The sequence below is a fragment of the Culex quinquefasciatus genome, chromosome 1 (genome assembly GCF_015732765.1).
Source record: "Culex quinquefasciatus strain JHB chromosome 1, VPISU_Cqui_1.0_pri_paternal, whole genome shotgun sequence".
Taxonomy (NCBI): domain Eukaryota; kingdom Metazoa; phylum Arthropoda; class Insecta; order Diptera; family Culicidae; genus Culex; species Culex quinquefasciatus.
This window is the reverse complement of record NC_051861.1, coordinates 118,386,498-118,407,559: the sequence shown is the minus strand read 5'-3', so window position 1 is coordinate 118,407,559 and position 21,062 is coordinate 118,386,498. Positions and strand designations below refer to the sequence as shown.

The 21,062-nt window shown below is 34.6% G+C and overlaps 1 protein-coding gene across 4 annotated transcripts in view; it reads left to right on the top strand.

The window, feature by feature from the left end:
- The window catches only part of LOC6038421 (protein sidekick), a 166,243-nt gene that overhangs the window by 55,559 nt on the left and 89,622 nt on the right, over positions 1–21,062 (top strand). The window lies entirely within an intron of this gene.

Below are 21,062 nucleotides of genomic sequence, written 5' to 3'. Positions count from 1 at the left end.
TAATGGTACAAATAAAAAAACTGAAAAATTGAACAAGCTAAAGGGCGCATTGGCAAATTTTTAAGGCGCATGCGTTTTTTATTCGCATCGTCCATATTCTATAAGCACGAACCAAATTGAAAAAATACTATATCTACAAATTTAAAGGGCATTTTTTTGAAAAAAAATGTATTTTAAGGGCGTATAAAAAAATCCCAAGGCTATGCGCTCTTGAGTACAGTTTTTTTTAAACGGCCTTAAAATTATTTTTTTTAATATACAGCAAATTTTGATATGCGCCCTCGAAATTTGTAGATATGCCCTTTTTGTATTTTATTTAAATTCCAAGTTAAATTTTTTCACGAGTTTTCAGGGCCAATTTTTTTTGGAAATTTGTGTTTCTAATTTCTTTCAAAATAAGCCTAAGGGCACATCTACTGAATCAGTTAAACTTAGAACGTGATTAAAATCCCGCCCTCAAATTTCCAGCAAAATTTTAATGACTCCAACTGCTGCTACCGTCCACAATGAGGCTCATCTTCGAGAAATCACACACACATCCCGTCGGTCTGAATTTAACTTCCACCTACACCAAGGTTTATGAGTGACGATAAACGTGTGTGCATAATGACCTCGGTTCGTGAAATATGTTTGCCTAGGATCTTCCCCAGGGTCGTCGTTACCTGTGCTGGCTGTAATTTGAGCGCGCCCCTCAACGGAGGCTGTAAAACGCCCCTCTTAATGAAATGGTGGCATTGCGGGTTTAAATTTTTAATTTCTGGAATTTCATGCAATTGCACAAAAGAGCGTTGTCTCACTCCTTTGGGGCGGTGAAGAAGCGCTCACATTAGTTCTATTTAATCTCTGTCAGAAATGGTGGCGGCTTTTTTTCCTTCGAAAACGGGAGGAAGGAAAATTTTCCGCTGCAGCGCGCCCCCCTTAAGGTTTCGATAATGACACGAAAGCCTCGAGTCTTCGACGTCGAACTCGACGTCGGATGTTTATTGAAACACACTTTCTTCTTCGACTCTATTGGATGCGGGAAATGAATTGCACTGAGTCGGCAAATGTGTACGAAGACTGTGCAGATCTTGGCTTTTTTGCAGATCAGGCGCTTGGGGGTCTTCACGTGGATTATCTGGGTCAACCCCTCGGTGAGATGATTATGGCAACGAGATGCTGCGTTTTTTTGCTGCGTGAAAACCTGTGCCGCACTCTCTTTGTGCTTTGTGGGGTTTGTGATTTATTGGCGGGGTTTGAATAGGTTAGGTTTTTGTGTGGTTAACTTTTGACAGGTGATTGATGTTAAATGATGAACCAAGTAGACGCCCTTGGTCAAAATCATCGTGCAGCTAGAAACTCCAAAAACTGCTCTAAAAAACGTCATAAACGCCCTTGTTAGTTTGACCTTTGAACATCGTTGAAGTATTCAAAATTCAAAAATAATCATCATTATAGACGCCCTTGTTTGCCTTAACTTTAAACATAGCTATTCATTTTTATATCGAAACTAACAGCACTTTTTCACAATTGAAACGTCAGACTAGACTCCCTTGTTTGTTTAAATTTAAAATTTTCTAGCATTTCTCAAATTTTAAAATAAATAGCTGCATAGAAGTCCTTGTTTGCATTCACCTATTTCGTCGTAAACCAAGGAAAAGTTCATAATAAGCTAAGCTTCACGGATAAGTTGTAGACGACCTCTTGTTTAATCTTTGAACTTCTTATAATATTCAATTTTTCAACAAGAGCAGAATTATAGACGCCCTTGTTTGCAGAAACTTTAAACATCTTTAAACATCAACAATTACAAAGCAAGCAGAATTTTTTCATAAACGGATAGGTCGCAGATGCATTTTTTTCTTTACAAACAATGCAGAATATAATGCATTCAAAACTGAAAAATAACAACGTTATAGACGCCCTTGTTTGCTTTAAAAAATAACAGTAAAATAGGAACCAGCAATCCAAACCTACCTGCGCTTTTTCAAAATAAATATTAAAAGTTACATTTTGATTACCACTCCGTTCCTTTTATTAATTCGATACAACATAGACGCCCTTGTTTGTATTAATTAAGAACATCGTGCAACATCCAAAATTTCAAAACAAACTAACGCCTAATTTTTTTCTCTCTTTCCAGGTACGTTAATTGCGCCCACTTAATCAACCCAGCGAGAGACAGTCATCAATCTTCGCAACTCGAACCGAAAATTCCCGGTAAATTTCAACCAAGTGCATCCCATCACTTTGAATACCGCATTCCACGTTCAAAAATTCCACTCTCCATCGAAAAAATTAGGTCCGCTCCCTACCGTGTTGGTGGCGGCGTATGTGTCACTTCATCAAGGGGACCCGTGTTCCGCCCCCTTAAAATTTCCCCGTTCAATTTCCACTTTTTCACTTACCTCTGTGCTGGGCTTTCTTGCGGTGACGGCATCTGCTGCTGCCATCACAGATCACAATTTGTTTCCTTTTCGATTTTTGTATAGACACTGAAAGTTTGAAAGACTTGAAAAAAAAGTTTTGTCGTAAAAAAAACTGTTTTTGTGGTGAGATTTGAACCTAGGTGCGTGACAGGTGGAAAAAAGGATGGCGCCCTTACCAACTGAGCCATTTTTGCAACAAAAGAAAAATGAATTTTTAAAGAGTTTTGTTGATTTTTGAGTTACGGAATACTTTTTTGAAGACTTTTCGTAAATTTTCGTTAAATTTCGAAGTCTTTTTTTCAGTTTCCAACTTTCAGTGTTCGATTCGACTTCACAGTTAATTTTCTTAGGGCGTAATCGTCAACATAAATTTAACTTCTCATACACATGGCGCGCGCAAACGATACTCAAACATTGACTGTGATCATCGTCGCCGTCGTCGAATTTGTTTCACACCCTCTCTCCTCTGGGTAAATATGAGTTTTGGTGCTTGGAACAAAAACAAAAAACGGAGAAGCATCACGGAACAAAACAGGCGATTTATCACTTGCACATGTGTGCCGGCCCCTGCACCAGGCGCGCGTCTGTTTTCTCCGGAAAAATAAAAGGAGGAAATAATAAGAATTTTACTTAAGGGGAAATGCATTGCATTGCAATGTTGGCTGGCTCTAGAGGTGGAAACATACAGCAGTAGCACTCCGGAATGAATAGTTTTAGTCCCTGGCCATGTGTGTCGGAGGTTTACATGGCAAAATTAAAGGTGGCAATTTGTTCCGGAGGTGGAAACATCTGTGGAGAGGTATGATTTCCTTGTTTCTTGAAAAAGTACAAAATCTGAATCTTAAGGCCGATTTCGGAAAAAGAATCCGATTTTCTTATTTCGTTTTTTAAGCAATTGCAAAAAAATCAAGTTTATTCCCCCCTTAATTTTTTTTAATTTTCATTGAAAAAACTTTTAGGATACATTCAATAAAGTTTATTTTTGAACTTTTAATCAAACAGAGAATTTGTAGGCTTAAATAAACTATTTAGCAACAACACATAAAAAAAGACGCCATACTTAAAGAAAAATAATGGTTTCATGAATTTATTGACATGTTGAAATTTGTTAACTGTATCATTATTGTATAACAATGTATTCAGCATTTTGTGATACATACAATGAAAAAAATTAAAATGTTCAATTTTGTTTGTTTTTGTCCCCTTCGAATTCAACCAGAGCCAAGTGACATAAATATTGAAAAAAATATGATAAGATTTTTTTTTAAATTTATTTGTTGTCTAACTTTTTTTCAGGATTCTGGTACTTGAGTTTTGACCCACTGAAAATTTTGGCTCGAGCTTCGACTCGATTCAGGCTCGATTTCGAGCCAGATCAACTCGAGGCTCGAGCCAAAATTCTCATTGGGGAACGATGATTTTTGGAAAAATATCTCACATAAAAATCTAAATTCTGCTAAAGAATTATATTCAATCTTGATTCAATCAAATTTTTTATTATTTGAACAATTTTCATCATTCAGGGATCTTAAAGTTAACATTTTTGTTTTTTTAATTTTTTTTTAAATTTTAGAAAATATTTTATGAAGATAAGCCCTTTGCAAATGATATGTGTGGGGCCTTATTTATGACCAAAGAAGCTATTTCGTGTCATTGGTTTACTCGTACACTCAAACCCCGATGGTTTGACACCAATTGTTGTCAAACGAACGGGGTCGCTTTTTAGTTTGACACCCCTTTTACACGGAGCTCACACACACTACTGAACGTTTGTTTTGATAGTGTGCGTGAGCGCCATATAAAAAGTGACAGTTCGTCACTTTTTAGTTTGACTTTGACCAACCAACGGGGTACAAACTAAAAAAGTGTCAAACGTAAAAGTGACCAACCACCGGGGGTTGAGTGTACAAGTCTCCAATCGGTATTTTTTCCGTGACATTTGAGGTTTTCTGATCAATTTGTTCTCTTAGGCAAAGTTGTGGGTATTGTTGAGGAATATTCAGAAAAAATAGGCACACGGAAAAAATGCCGATTTTTCAATTAGCTTTTTTTTTGAACAAAAACTCAAGTTTCCAAAATACGTATTTTTTGATATTCGAGATTTTTTTATATCTCAGCAACCAGAGGTCCAATCTTCAAAGTATCTTAGACAATTTTATAGCAAATTTTCTAAACTTTTTAGAAAAATATTTATATATAAAAAACTGCAAATATTTCGCTGAAATTAAACTTTCGGTAGCTATATCTTGAAAACGGAGCCTTATATCAAACATTTTGAAAACTACTTTTCGATTGCAAGTTCAATTTTACATTAAACATTTTGTGTGAAATTTTGATTTTTTTCAAAAAGCCACTTTAAAAAAAATCATAACTCGGCGGCTGATTTGTTGAGCTTACTTCTCTATGGCTTTCGAGATTTTTTGATATGTTGCGGACATATCCTAAAACATATAAAAAATCTCGAAAATTAAAAAATAAGTATTTTGGGAAATTGAGTTTTTGTAAAACAAAAGTTAATAAAAACAATCGGCAATTTTTTTCCGTGTACCAATTTTTTTTCTGAATATTCCTCAACAATACCTACAACTTTGCCGAAGACACCAAATTGCTCAGAAAATTCTTTCAAAAGTTACAGATTTTCGTATATTTACGTAAAACGAAACTATTGGCACTACGCCCCCCGGGGCATGGCCTTCCTCTAACGTGGGATTTCTGCTCCAGCGCCTCTGACGAGACAGGAGAAACCGGGACCGACGTTTTACTTCACCATCCGATAGAAGCTCAGTGGATAAGGCGGGAATCGATCCCGCGTCTCATAGCATCATCGGGATCGGCAGCCGAAGCCGCTACCCCTGCGCCACGAGACCCACAATATTTACGTATATTTACGTACCATTTTTGTATTGACTGCTGCCAAAATTGTATGGAGACTTGTATGGGTGAACCAATGACACGAAAAAGCTTCTTTGGTCATAGGGAAGGTCCCCACAAAGTTTGAGCCAAATCAAAACATACAAAAAATATAAATGGTCTTTGATTTTATACTGACGATATCTGGAAAACTATTGGTTTTATTTTTAATGTTTAGAAATGAAAACATGGTGAAATTTTCAGCATTTTTCATACATTTTTTTTTTCAAAGATCAGGAACATCGTTTCAAAATGTTCAAAATAAGTGTTTTTAGGTTTGTTAAAATGATAGCTTGATTTACATAATTTGATAAAAATATAATTTAAGGTGCTGAAATTATTATTTTTTTGAATCGTTGTTTCGGAAGGAATATGCGAGCTTTAAATTTCAAATTAAAAGCTTAATATCAAAAACTTAATACGAAAATCTGACAACGCTTATAGCGTTCCCTAGTAATATTTTTAAACTTACTTAGGTTTTATCATGGTTCTGAAAACCCTCATACGACCTTAATAGGCTTTTATGGCCTACTTACAGTATGTAAAAAAAGTATTTACACCCCTTGGGCACTATGTACATATTGTGATGAAACATCTAAACAATTTAATGTTGACAGAAACCTAGTACTACGTTTTGTTCAGAAACTCATGCCAGACATTTTGCTACAAAAAGCTCATGAAGAGATGATTTCTATAAAAGTTATATAACAAATACTATTACGAAAATAAAAGGTGCAAAAAGTTTGTACACCTTTCGAAAAATTTACATAAATAATGTTATTTGTTGACAAATCACCATAAATCCAGTCTCCCAACTCCAAATAGGCATCCTTGACTGATTAAAAAAATAATTTGGATTGAATATAAAGTTTACTAACTACTTAGTATAAAAGTTTATATAACTCTGGAAATTCTATAGAAAACTTATCTTAACTTAATTTTGAAATCTTCTAATTCAACTAAATGTCAATATATTACCATAGAATTGCAAAATAAACATTTTGGAGTAAGTATAACACCGTTTTGGGGGTATTTGTATCGATAGAATAGATTTTTCGTTGGAATTTCGTACCAACCCGGAATTACGTCGTCGGAAAATCCGCCGGCATCTGAACCGGTCCACAATTCACAAGTCAACCTATGTGGCATCAGAAAGGGCATAAAATTTCCGATCTTTGATACCCATACATCCAGGTTTTCTATAAAACCCACGTTTTTAAATACCTAAGCAAAAACGTTGTTATGGTTTCGTTTGAGCAACCTGTCAAAAATGTATGGAATTTCGTAATTTTTGTTCTCGTGGATCAAACTTACTTTTGCCCAGGTATTTAAAAACGTAGGTTTTAAAGAAAACCTAGATGTTTGGGTATCAAAAGATCGGAAATTTTATGCCCTTTCCGATTCCACATAGGTTGACTTGTGAATTGTGGACCGGTTCGATGCCGGCGGATTTTCCGACGACGTAATTCCGGGTTGTTACGAAATTCCAACGAAAAATCTATTCTAGCGATACAAAGACCCCAAAACGGTGTTATACCCACTCCCAAATGTTTATTTTGCAATTCTATGGTAATATATTGACATTTAGTTGAATTAGAAGATTTCAAAATTAAGTTAAGATAAGTTTTCTATAGAATTTCCAGAGTTATATAAACTTTTATACTAAGTAGTTAGTAAACTTTATATTCAATCCAAATTATTTTTTAATCAGTCAAGGATGCCTATTTGGAGTTGGGAGACTGGATTTATGGTGATTTGTCAACAAATAACATTATTTATGTAAATTTTTCGAAAGGTGTACAAACTTTTTTTGCACCTTTTTTATTTTCGTAATAGTATTTGTTATATAACTTTTTATAGAAATCATCTTTTCATGAGCTTTTTGAAGCAAAATGTTTGGCACGAGTTTCTGAACAAAACGTAGTACTAGGTTCCTGTCAAACTTTAAATTTTTTACATGTTTCATCACAAAATGTGCATAGTGCCCAAGGGGTGTAAATACTTTTTTTACATACTGTAAAACCTAATATGTTACTAGGATTATGCTATACACAGAGATCTAAAACATTTTTTTTGCAATTCCGTCGTGAAACTACTTACTTTTCCTGTCATTCTTGAACGACGAAATAGCCTACTTTTTTGTACCAAAAATAATAGAATCGAGTAGCAACACTTTTCAAAACAAATGCTGAAAAGTTACACTTTTCAACATATTTTTTATTTAAACGATTTATTGACAAAATACATAAAATTTCACTCAGTGTGTGTTTTTTGGAATTGCAAAAAATTTTGTATGGAACTCGTTGCAAAACTTGACTTTTTCAGCACTCTTCGTATTTATCCAACTCGGTGAACCTCGTTGGATAAATGTACGACTCGTGCTGAAAAAATCCTCTTTTTGCAACTTGTTGCATAAACTACTAGTATTGTTATTGTTCCTTTTTATGAAATATTGTTATGGCAAAACTTTTTTAAGATCTTCTCTAAAATGAACACAAAAGATGAATGATTTTTGCCTAATCCTCTTCTTTATATTTAATTTAATATATTCTGTTTTATTTCTGATGGTTTTTATATTCCTTCAATCATGAAAATTTCTTTAAATATTTTTAATGATAAATCACTCGTTGCACTTAGCAAAAGGTCGAATACAGAAAAAAGGGTCGAATAAACAAAAGGTTAAAAGTACAGAAAAAGACCGAAAGGACAAAAGGTCGAAAAACGTTTTCTCTTAAATTGAGCAATTGATTTGAAAAACGGATTTCAACCTCTTGTCCTTTTTTGTCTACTTTTTTCCATTCGGTATTTTTTCTACTTTCGACCTTTTGTTCCATTCGAAAAACATAAACTTTTGGCAATATTTATGTTAAAATATTTTGTTTATGTTTATTTGTTTTACTCTTTTGAATAAAGATTTGGAAGTCAATATGCTTAGTTTTTATAAATATTGTAAACGAAACGAAAACTTCAGCACAAATAAGAAATTTTGATCTAATTTATGTTCAAATTTTGATATAGTTATTTGCCTATTTTTTCCTCGAATTTTACTTTTAATTCTTTTGATCTTTATTGATGTTTTCCATAAAAGATAAGCATTTCATTTTTAAAATGCTAGTGAAAAATATGTAAAAGATTTCTTGACATTTCACGAATCTGTATATTTTTTTAAGCAAGTTTGGGTTGGATTATTTTTTTGGAAATTTGGTTAAAATATTGTTTGATTGAGAAAAATTAACTGTTTTTTTCAGTGAAAATTTGTTGTTTGCTTTGAAATGTGACATTTTGACATTCATTTTTATTTGATCTGTCAATTTTGATATGTTTGAGTTTGTCATTTATGTGATGTCTAGACTTTTTAAATTACAATTCTAAGAGATTTACATTGTTAAGTTTTTTGTTTTCACAATCTTTTTGTCAATTTTCGTAAGTTTTACTGAAATAGAAAACAAAATCAGTGCTTTCTTCAAAAATTATAATCAAATCTGGCCTCGCTTCTCCAGTGCGTTACACGCTTAAACCCTTTTTTCACTTTCGATAAACAAAACAGATCTTCCTCCTTGAATTTTCCTGGCAACCCGCCGGAAAAATAATGAAAAACGACGACGACGCCGGTGATGAGTCGGCTCATTTCCACCCTCCTTCCTCCTCCAATTTCATCAGTCGTCGTCAATCAGGCAGTTTGTCGGTTTTATTTTCCATTCATCTTTTACAAAAACAACGCGCGTGGAAAATGAAGAATGCAAAGAAGACAACTTTCAACAACTGCTGCCGTACCAGTAGTACTTAAAAATAATAATTATATCTTGTGGCTGGTGTTTTTCGGAGGGAGTTTGGATCTGGAATTATGGTCCACGCCGACGACGACGGTGCGAGTATATTTAAACACCGGAGTTGTAAACGTCTGCTGCTGCCAGAAATGAAAATAAAGATTCCTTCAAATATTTTCACGCAACAACCGCCGTGTTTGGGCCAAGCGATTTAGAAGAAAAAGGGAAAGATCATTAAACGCCATATGAAGAAATTACACAAATCAAACGTCTCAACCCCAGATGTGTTGGCTCCATGCTCCACGAAAAAAATAAGAACATCGCATGTCATGTACAATTTTCTGAAGGGGAGGGGAAGTTTATCCGAAAATTCTTCGGTGACGACCGGTTCCCGGAATCAGCTCGAAAAAGAGTTACGTGTACACAAACTCTATAATTAAAATTCAAGTTATGTTTGAAATCATGTTCGGCGTCCTCCCCGAATTTCTCGAGTAATTCATCCAGTCGAAAAATGCAGAATCACAATTTTCCACTTCAAAAATGAGACGAAAGTGCCCACCTTTAATGAGGGGAACGCGTGAATCGAACACAACGACAAAACTCATCCCGGATTTGTTAAGAGGAATGCATCAGTTGAGTGGGGGACACCGCGAAAAAAAAGTTTCGAAAATTTTGCGACGGGATTCGGAGCGAGGTGCGCGGGTTGCGACCCGCGACGCTAGCCGCTCGGCTATTTGCCCGCTTTAAGCGATGAGGTGTTTTTAGCTCAAAGTTGAGTTTTAAAATCGAAAAAAATCCAAATATTTTTACTGTCACTCTGGGATTGTGATTTTTTCTCCTCCCCCTTCGAAATTTCCAATGTTTTGATTTCGAAACGGATCCTTGCCATCCTGCTGGGAATGATTCGATGCGGCGTGGTATCGGGTTACACCGGGTGCTTGAACTCGGTTCCCGGCTGCGTCCTCTACAATTCTGATCAGAACCGCAGTGGATCTCTCTCGTTTGATTAGGCGCTCGTAGTGGGTTTCCTTTCAAGTGGCAAACACTTCCACTTGGACGGGGGCTGTTCTTTGTTTCCGAGGCTAACGAAGCGTTCTGCTGTGAAATTGGTATGAATGAAGTGTGGCGTTGGTTCGCTGAATGATGAGTTGTTTTTTTTTGTGATTTTTTTCAGTTTTTTTGATACTGATGAAAATGTGAAAAAAATCAAAATTATTTCCCAAATTAAAAGAATGGGACTTCTTCCAAACAATAACTTTGTAGCAAGATAATCTTCTAGATCTTGATTGAGTTTGATCAACCTGGGATTATCACAATTCTTGTGCTTCCCGTTGGGACCTGGAGACATATTATTCCAACATTTTCTCTCCAAATAATCTCGTACACACATCCTGCGACTACTGCACCTTGGAAAAGAGCATCCACTGCCAATCCTTTCGGAGTAAAAAGAAAATTAAATTTTCAGCTTCAACAGGACCTGCTTCTCAATCCAACATTTCTCCTTTAGAGAATCCCAATTTTTATCCCAGAAAAAAATCTCCCCTTTTGAAAAGCAAAGAATCTGCTGACAAAACAGCAGCGCCCCTGGTGGTGAACCTTTCAATCAATTGCCTTCCAGCACAACAAGCTTAGCTCCGCTGGTCGGACCTCCCCTTTTTTGACAAGTCGAACATGTGCAACGTGCCCTGCACTCTCTATGTGTGCGTCGAATGTTTAATCTCCTCTTTTGAAGAAAAAAAGTTGCTCGCGCTTGCAAAGCAGCTTTTCAATCAAACTCGGCGACAGGTCGTCGATGAAAAGAGGCTTTCATAGCGCCCCGCTTACAATGGCGGCCCGGAAGTTCCGTTTTGACGAACTTGGTCTCTTCTGAGGGGAGAGAAGATTTGCGCCAACTTGTTGACGCCACAAACTCTCGCCACCTTAAGTTCCAATTAAAAGTTTGTGACAGGACTGAAGTCCTAACCTCAAAGAGCGGGCTAATTATCAAACTTTGACCTCTCGCCGAGAAGATGCACTGGAGACACTCCTTTTGAAAAAGCAAATAGCCGCCAGCTAGGTTTCCGCAACTCTTACCAGAAAGTGTTTCGTAAATAATTCACATATCATTAAGTAGACATCGCAAATATGTCCCCCCCCTTCTTCCCCTTGAGTTGAGAGGCGACCTCTGCACGAGGGAAGGAGAGGAATGATGGCCTGGTTCGACCGGTTCTCGCGCGCGCCAGCATTCTAAGCGTCTATGGCTGCAGGCCCACTCGGAATACCTCCTCAAATATTAATAACAAACTTTGGTACACAAAGACATAACTTTTCTTTCGCCTCGCTAGGACGCTAGCTAGTTGGTCCTGGGGTATGTGCCGCAGAGTGTCGAGAGCTAGCAGTGGTGTTGTGTGCTTCTGTGGTCTAAAATGTGAGGTCGGCTGCAATGACGCTAACCCTTGGCGTTCTGTTGACTGGTTTTGCAAGCCAACGTGCAATCGAATGATTTTGGTAACTTTCGATTGAACGTTGGATTAGCGACTAGTGACAGTTTGACGATTGACAGCTACTTACCAAATGTTGATTCATCCCAACTCCACTCAGCAGCAAGATTCTCACTTCACTTACCTTGCTATTACACCTTAGAATCTTAAATTTAACACTTGCACTTCACAGCAATTTTTCCTTCAAGATCTCGTAGGACCTTATATTTGAAGTCCGTAATTGAAAGGTTGATTTTTTATGATGCATCCAAGAATCATAAATTAACCTAATCTAACCTAACCTAACCTAACCTAACCTAACCTAACCTAACCTAACCTAACCTAACCTAACCTAACCTAACCTAACCTAACCTAACCTAACCTAACCTAACCTAACCTAACCTAACCTAACCTAACCTAACCTAACCTAACCTAACCTAACCTAACCTAACCTAACCTAACCTAACCTAACCTGGCCTAACCTAACCTAACCTGGCCTAACCTAACCTAACCTAACTAACCTAACCTAACCTAACCTAACCTAACCTAACCTAACCTAACCTAACCTAACCTAACCTAACCTAACCTAACCTAACCTAACCTAACCTAACCTAACCTAACCTAACCTAACCTAACCTAACCTAACCTAACCTAACCTAACCTAACCTAACCTAACCTAACCTAACCTAACCAACCTAATTTTACTTTTGTGATCTCCACAGGACCTTGATTTTGAAGTCCGTAATTGAAAGGTTGATGTCGTGTTAGGCACAAAATTAACACGTTTCACGTTTTCTTCAAGGTGACATGTTTTGAAGTCCGTAATTGTAAAATGGATTTCTTCAACTTCAAGCAACATTTTTTCTAAATTTGATGGTTTTTCAAACAAACGATTTGTTTTTTTGCTTTGTGCAAATTTTTTATCAGCTTATTCAAAAGATTTTTTGAAATTAATGTACATTATTTTAAAATATTAGATTATAAATTGGAAACAGATCTTGAGTTAAAGAAAAACTGATAACGTAAACCGGGGTGACATTGATAGAATTCCAATTTATTTTTGAAATATTTTCCAACTGGTAAGGTTTGTCTTAAGATTACTATTTTTACCACATGTACTACACAGAAAAAAAAATGATGGTAATTTTCATCAGGAAATGGTGACAGATTTTGTGGCAAAAAAAATGATTAATTTTACTCCAGAAAATGATGAATTTTCATCAGTTTTTGATGAATATTCATCAGGTTCACATTTATACACATTTTTTATGTAATATTACTCAAAAACAGAATATTACCTCTGTTGGCTCAACCTACCAAATTTTCAACATTCCACTCAACTTTTTTTTCTGTGTAGGGTAGGTCGCATAAGGTGCATGCACTATTTTTGATAAAAAGTTTTTTTCAATTGTGTTTAAAAAAATAGTTGAACTGAAAATTCTTATTTTGAATTCCGGGGTGACTTTCATAGTCATAGTTTTTCTTATAAAACTCAGATTTAATGTGTTCAAATTTTATGTTTACTTCAAATGTACCATCACTACAGCTTTGAGAAAAAATAAACAATGTTTATAAATAGTTAACTAAGTTTCTAAGCTGTTTAACAAAATACATATACATTTTTGGTAAAATTGATAAAAAGTCAAAATTTTGCCTAAAATTCATTAAAACTAGTTTTGTTTATGAAATTATCGAATCATATTACACTATAAACTGAAATCGAAGCAAGAATCAAAAGTTTTTACATTTCATATGACATTTGTTCTACTGAAAATGCCTATAAATTGAGAGATTTTTTTTTCGAATTATGTTTCAAAAACACATCATATCAATTATTTACAAACTTATTTTACCTTCTCCTAGTGGAAAATTGTCCAAAGAATCCGAAAATGCATTCCATTTTCAGATTCGAAATCATGTTCATTGAGTAAATCATGACACTTTCAGAATATTAAAATATTGCTACTTTTCAACGTTTTCTTAATTATAGTTAACTCACTTTTTAAACTTTTCAAAATTTTATGAAAACTTCTTCTAAGAGTACTTTGAATACTCCTCTACCACGGTCAGTATGATTTGTTCTCTTCATTTTGGGGAAAAATCTCAAACCTTTCAAGGTAACCCCGGTTGTCAAAGTCACCCCGTTTTACGGTACCAAATTTGGTGGTTGGTTTGAATGATTTTGTTTTTTTTTTTAAATTGTTTAAGACAACTAAACCTAAGTCTGTTGCAAATTTTATTTCAATTTTTTATCGCTCAGCCTGTCAAGGAGGCAAACAAATCTAAAAAAGACTTTTGAACTTCAAGTTCAACTTTCGGCAATTTTAATCAAAATGTAAACACATCACATTTATGCATCTGTCAAAAATATATCTGGATCTTGAAATTATATTTTCATTTGCCTAAACTCATGTACACCTCAACTGAACCCGAGAACTTAGCCTAGACCCAAATCCTAAACCCTAAACCCAACATCCAAAACCTTAAACCCAAAACCCTAAACTCAAAACGTAAAAGCTAAACCCTAAACTTAAAATCCAAAACCCTAAACCCAAAACCTTAAACCCTAAACACAGAATCCAAATCCCTAAACTCAAAACCCAACACCTAAACCCTAAACTTAAAATCAAAATCCCTAAACCCTAAACTTAAAACCCAAAACCTTAAACCCTAAACCCAAATCTCTAAACCCCTAAACCCACAACCCTAAACTCTAAATCCAAAACCTAAACCCTAAACTCAAAATCCAAATCCCTAAACTCAAAACCCAATACCTAAACCCTAAACTTAAAATCAAAATCCCTAAACCCTAAACCCAAAACCTTAAACTCAAAACCCTAAACCCTAAACCCTAAACCCCAAACCCAAGACCCAAAACCCAAATCCCGAATCCTTAAACCCTAAATTCTAAACCCAAAACCCAAAATCTAAAACCCTAAACCCAAAACCATAAATCAAAAATGTACCTAAAAAAACTTAAATTACTTAACTTAATTTTAAACCCAAAACCCAAAACCCAAAACCCAAAACCCAAAACCCAAAACCCAAAACCTTAAACCCTAAACCCAAATCTCTAAACCCCTAAACCCAAAACCCCTAAACTCAAAATCCAAAACCTAAACCCTAAACTCAAAATCCAAATCCCTAAATTCAAAACCCAACACCTAAACCCTAAACTCAAAATCCAAAACCCTAAACCCAAAACCTTAAACCCAAAACCCTAAACCCGAAACCCAAAACCCAAAACCAAAATCCCGAATCCCTAAACCCTAAATTCTAAACCCAAAACCCAAAATCTAAAACCCTAAACCCAAAACCATGAATCAAAAATGTACCTAAAAAACTTAAATTACTTAACTTAATTTTAAACCCAAAACCCTAAACTCTAAACCTTAAACCCTAAACTCAAAATCCATAACCATAAACTTAAAACCCTAAACCCAAAACCTTAAACCCAAAACCCAAAACCAAAATTCCTTAACCCTAATCCCTAAACCAAAACCTTCATAGAAATGTTTTGTTGATATTCATAATTGAAAGGAAAACTAATATTTAAGGTAACTTTCCAAAGTTTGACCTCACCAGTTACCAAGGGTTACCTCTAAGAGCAACAGTCTGCTCCTATGCACCATCATGCCATTGCTTCTTCTGGAAAGATATTAATAGTATACAAAACCCCGCTCGTCCGTTTCGCCCCATCACCACCGTCCAAACTATCACGAACGGCAGCGCAGAATTTATTCGCAAAGTTTGCAGAAAGAATTGAGTGCGAATCGCTTCTGCCAAGATCTACAAGCTTCGCCTCGCGACTAGAATTGGTTATTCCGTCGGGGAGTTTAGATCGCTCGATTGACTTCATAACGCTTCATTACGTGAGGCTCGATCATCGAAAAAACGCAAGAATCGAGAGCAATTTCAAATTTCGAGCCGTCGACGCAACACCGCAAAATTCCCTTCGAGGCAAGAGGAAGCGACTCAGATAGTTTTGAAATTAAAGATAAATGGATCGGCGTTGGGTAAGAGCGGAAAAGTGGCGCCCCTAGCGGACGCTAGGTGAACTAACGCGAGCTGTCAAAGTCGATCGCAGATCGACGAGATGTTACCGAGCGGGTCTGGTTGTCTGTGAATCATCACGTGATTTCGCATTATGATGATACAACCCTTGAGATTGTGCATGCCATGTGGTTACGTTAAATTGGGCTTTGATGTCGATTGAGGGTAAGATTGGAGCTCGAAACGTCAAACGTGTGGAAGTTTCGATCGAATCGAATCGAAAGCAATTCGGTTGAATCGGAATGCTTTGATCGAATACTGGAGTAGCGATAAGTGACAGTTTGACAGTTACTTACCAGAGGTCAATTCACTCCAACTCCGCTCAGCTGCAACAGTTTCACCTTCACTTACCTTGTTATTGCATCCTTATAACCTGAACCCATCACTTCACATCAATTTGACACTTAAGATCTCCAAGGTACCTTAAATTTGAAGTCCGTAATTGAAAAGTTGAATTTTGAGTTAAAATCAGCACTTTTGCTGCATGGGTCCAAACCATTTAGCGTGTAATTGACAGTTCCAAAACTGTCACTCACCTTCACCATGAACGCCGCAACGGATATGTGTCAATCGAAAGCGAAACCGATTCGCCGCACAGTCCGGAAGCCGCGGCCTGACCGATCAAAACAAAACACGTCTAAGGGTGGATTTTCATGTATTTTTCGATGACCGACATCGAAAGCGGCTTTCGATGCTCGTGGTTAAATTTGGTCGAAAACTCATATTTTTCGACCAAGTTAAGTGGTAAAATAGTTTAGATTGATTGTTCATGGCAGTACGAACAATAAAAACAAATACTAATTGCCGGAAAGCCCCGAAAATGTGATTTTCCGACTTTTGATTTTCGATGCACGAGCATCGTAAGATGACCGACATCGAAAGCATAGTCACTACCATGCTTTGCTAAAATGTCAGTGCATCGTAGTTCGATGCCTGTTCTGTCAGCCATATTGCTGCCGCGACACCCTGGACACAATCCAAATAACGCTGTGAAATATTTCCGTGAATATTTCAAGCAGGCAAGCGTTTCAAGCGTTTTGTGGCAAACACATGAGATTTTTCCGATGCCAAAATGGCAACAATGGAATCGGCTGATGTTGATATCGACAAAGTTTTGAAAAGAGACGATAGGCTACCTCAAATTATTTTAAAGTGGGTTTTTACGTTTTCAAATAACAAGAAAGAATTTTGATTTTATTTCACAGCATGAAATGTATGTAATTCAAGGAAAATGTTGATTGCCACCTATGATACGAGTGCTACCCATAAACATAGAACATTTTTAAACAGTACGCTAGATCAAAGTGTGTACGGTTTACCATGCACGGAAAGTTGAAAACATGGAAAAAATTAGATTTTTTTTCATATTTATTTTTATGGAATAAAGATTTAATAATTGCATCATAGTTCTGGCTGAAGGTTAGAAGGGTGGGAGAAATTAAGAAGAAAAGCAAGTAATGGAATGGAATTGATGTTATTTATGAAAGCAGGAATATGTAGTCGTGATTGGAGTTATAGGAGTCGGGTGATTTTCGTAGCTAGAGTTGTAGCTAAAACCGTCAAATTCTTAAAAACCGAAGTGGTAGTTGACATATTTTGGACAGCCCCCAAACCAGGGCAGGTACATTCGGGTGGAAGCCCCCCCCCCACCTCATTTTTGGAAGACATATGAGAGAGAGAGAGAGAGAGAGAAGAAGAAGAAAACAAATTCTATAATTTAGATTAAATTAAGAAACTACGAAAATAAGAAATTCGGAAAAACACGAATAAAGAAATAAAGAAATAAAGAAATAAAGAAATTAAGAAATAAAGAAATTAAGAAATTAAGAAATAAAGAAATAAAGAAATAAAGAAATAAAGAAATAAAGAAATAAAGAAATAAAGAAATAAAGAAATAAAGAAATAAAGAAATAAGGAAATAAAGAAATAAAGAAATAAAGAAATTAAGAAATAAAGAAATAAAGAAATAAAGAAATTAAGATATTAAGAAATTAAGAAATTAAGAAATTAAGATATTAAGAAATTAAGAAATTAAGAAATTAAGTAATAAGGAAATTTAGAAATAAAGAAATTAAGAAATTAGAAATTAAGAAATTAAGAAATTAAGAAATTGAGAAATTAAGAAATAAAGAAATTAAGAAATTAAGAAATTTAGAAATTAAGAAATTAAGAAATTAAGATATTAAGAAATTAAGAAATTAAGAAATTAAGAAATTAGGAACTAAGAAATTAAGAAATAAGAAATTAAGAAATTATTATTTTTTTTTTTTTCATAAAATTATTTTTATTAGGTCCTTTTCGGTACTGGGACCTGGTTAGGACCGAGTCGGCTTTTGTAATTACATTTGACTTAATAATTACAGAGGATCTTGTGTGTAAATGTTAGTGGGAGGGGAGCCGATTACCCGCGGCCTACTCGGGGTTAGTAGGGAAGGGATTGATGTTAAAAAATTAAGAAATTAAGAAATTAAGAAATTCAGAAATTAAGAAATTAAGAAATTAAGAAATTAAGAAATTAAGAAATTATGAAATTAAGAAATTAAGAAATTAAGAAATGAAGAAATTAAGAAATTAAGAAACTAAGAAATTAAGAAATTAAGAAATTAAGAAATTAAGAAATTAAGAAATTAAGAAATTAAGAAATTAAGAAATTAAGAAATTAAGAAATTAAGAAATTAAGAAATTAAGAAATTAAGAAATTAAGAAATTAAGAAATTAAGAAATTAAGAAATTTAGAAATTTAGAAATTAAGAAATTAAGAAATTAAGAAATTAAGAAATTAAGAAATTAAGAAATTAAGAAATTAAGAAATTAAGAAATTAAGAAATTAAGAAATTAAGAAATTAAGAAATTAAGAAATTAAGAAATTAAGAAATTAAGAAATTAAGAAATTAAGAAATTAAGATATTAAGAAATTAAGAAATTAAGAAATTAAGAAATTAAGAAATTAAGAAATTAAGAAATTAAGAAATTAAGAAATTCAGAAATTAAGAAAAAAGGAAATTAAGAAATTAAGAAATTAAGAAATTAAGAAATTAAGAAATTAAGAAATTAAGAAATTAAGAAATTAAGAAATTCAGAAATTAAGAAAAAAGGAAATTAAGAAATTAAGAAATTAAGAAATTAAGAAATTAAGAAATTAAGAAATTAAGAAATTAAGAAATTAAGAAATTAAGAAATTAAGAAATTAAGAAATTAAGAAATTAAGAAATTAAGAAATTAAGAAATTAAGAAATTAAGAAATTAAGAAATTAAGAAATTAAGAAATTAAGAATTTAAGAAATTAAGAAAGTAAGAAATTAAGAAAGTAAGAAATTAAGAAATTAAGAAAAAATTTCAGAATTTCTTAATTTATTAATTTCTTACGTTCATAATTTCAAAATTTCTTAATTTCTAAATTTCTTAAGTTCATAATTTCAAAATTTCTTAATTTCTAAATTTCAGAATTTCAGAATTTCAGAATTTCAGAATTTCAGTACTTCTGAACTTCTGAACTTCTGAATTTCTGAATTTCTGAATTTCTGAATTTCTGAATTTCTGAATTTCTGAATTTCTGAATTTCTGAATTTCTGAATTTCTGAATTTCTGAATTTCTGAATATCTGAATTTCTGAATTTCTGAATTTCTGAATTTCTGAATTTCTGAATTTCTGAATTTCTAATTTCTGAATTTCTAATTTCTGAATTTCTGAATTTCTAATTTCTGAATTTCTGAATTTCTAATTTCTGAATTTCTAATTCCTAATTCCTGAATTTCTGAATTTCTAATTTCTGAATTTCTGAATTTCTGAATTTCTAATTTCTGAATTTCTGAATTTCTGAATTTCTGAATTTCTGAATTTCTGAATTTCTGAATTTCTGAATTTCTGAATTTCTGAATTTCTGAATTTTTGAATTTTTGAGTTTCTGAATTTCTGAATTTCTGAATTTCTGAATTTCTGAATTTCTGAATTTCTGAATTTCTGAATTTCTGAATTTCTGAATTTCTGAATTTCTGAATTACAATTCACCCCATTTTTGTACAGTTGACTCTCTGGCTGTCAATTTTCTCAATATCAATATGGCTCCATCTATCAATTATTTTTCAGTCCCTTCAAATAGCATACTTTGATTTTTCGATCTCTAATTAGATACTTCCCGTTCTCGCCGTTCTTATTTTGGTCTATTTTGTCGTGCTCTACTAAATGCTGCCAAACATTATTAATATTAATATTATTTTGTGCTATCCGGAAATAAATTTTGAATGGTTCTAAATTAAAGTTCCCCTGCATTTGTCTAAAATTGTTATCTTTGTTTTTTCCGTGCACGTGTTGCTTTGTGTTGACGTTTCCCCAAGCGTTTCTCTCCCATTTTCTACCGTTCCTTCTTGAAACGCTTGTGGGCAAAAAGGCGGTCTGCCCCAAGGGAATGATGGAAAGAGAGGAATTACAAATCCGTATAAATAATTTCAAGATTTTTCAGGTGTAAACCGAAAACGCGATCAAAAAATAAAATGGAAGAATAAGGCTTTTAACTGCTTATTTAATTGTCGGTGTACAGGACGCCGCACTGTTTAATCATTTGCTGACGTACATTCAATTTTGCAGTCCAAACCCAGTCATTGAATTGGAAAAATAAAATTCTTTTTCAAATTTTCTATTCTTGATTTGTGTGCACCAATGTCGAAGACCAAGATTGTTTACTTTTTGCTCTTTGGTCTGACAGTCTTGGTCTGACAGATTTGGTCTGTCAGTTTTATCATGGATTTTGGTCTGGTCTAGGCGAGGGATAGGACACAGCACCTTCCTGGTCTGCCCGTTATTTAGGTTTGAGTCATAGCTAAGTCATAACGCCATCCAAGAGCATCGTAAAAATGTCGATGCTCGTGCTTACGATGTCGTTGCATGATCCATGAAAATCCAGCCTAAAACGCGTCCGGCGCAAGAAACAATTCCGCCAAGATTCACTTTCACACACAGACGGTCGGGGGGAAAAAATGCGATTGAAATGCGCGTAAGTAATCTTACATATATCGGTCGCTTCCGGACGAAGCGGAGATGAAGAGAATGATGAAAAACCCGCGCAATTTGGAACGAATCGCGGCCGCCATCTTTTTTTGTGCGAGATAAAAAGTCAATTTGAGCGGTGACGACTGGAAGAGTGCTTTGGAAAGGGCGTAACTGCGATTGTTTTGACGGATGGCGGTTACGCCCTTTTGCAAACGTCAAACACCTTCTTTGTTTACATTGCAATTTTGACAGTTGCGCCCATTGGTGACCTACTTTTCGGCGCCGTGGCGCCGCAGCTTTCGTTGTTTTCGATTTATCTGAAATGTTTTCTTTTTCGCGCGAAAAAGGTGGGCGCCTTTGTTTACATCCAAACATGGCAGATTAAAGGTGAAAGGAGGCTCTCACTAATGGGTTAATAAGTTGGTGGTTTGCTGGGTGGCTAAAAAAAGGGCCGACCTCGTGCCTCATAAAAACCTAT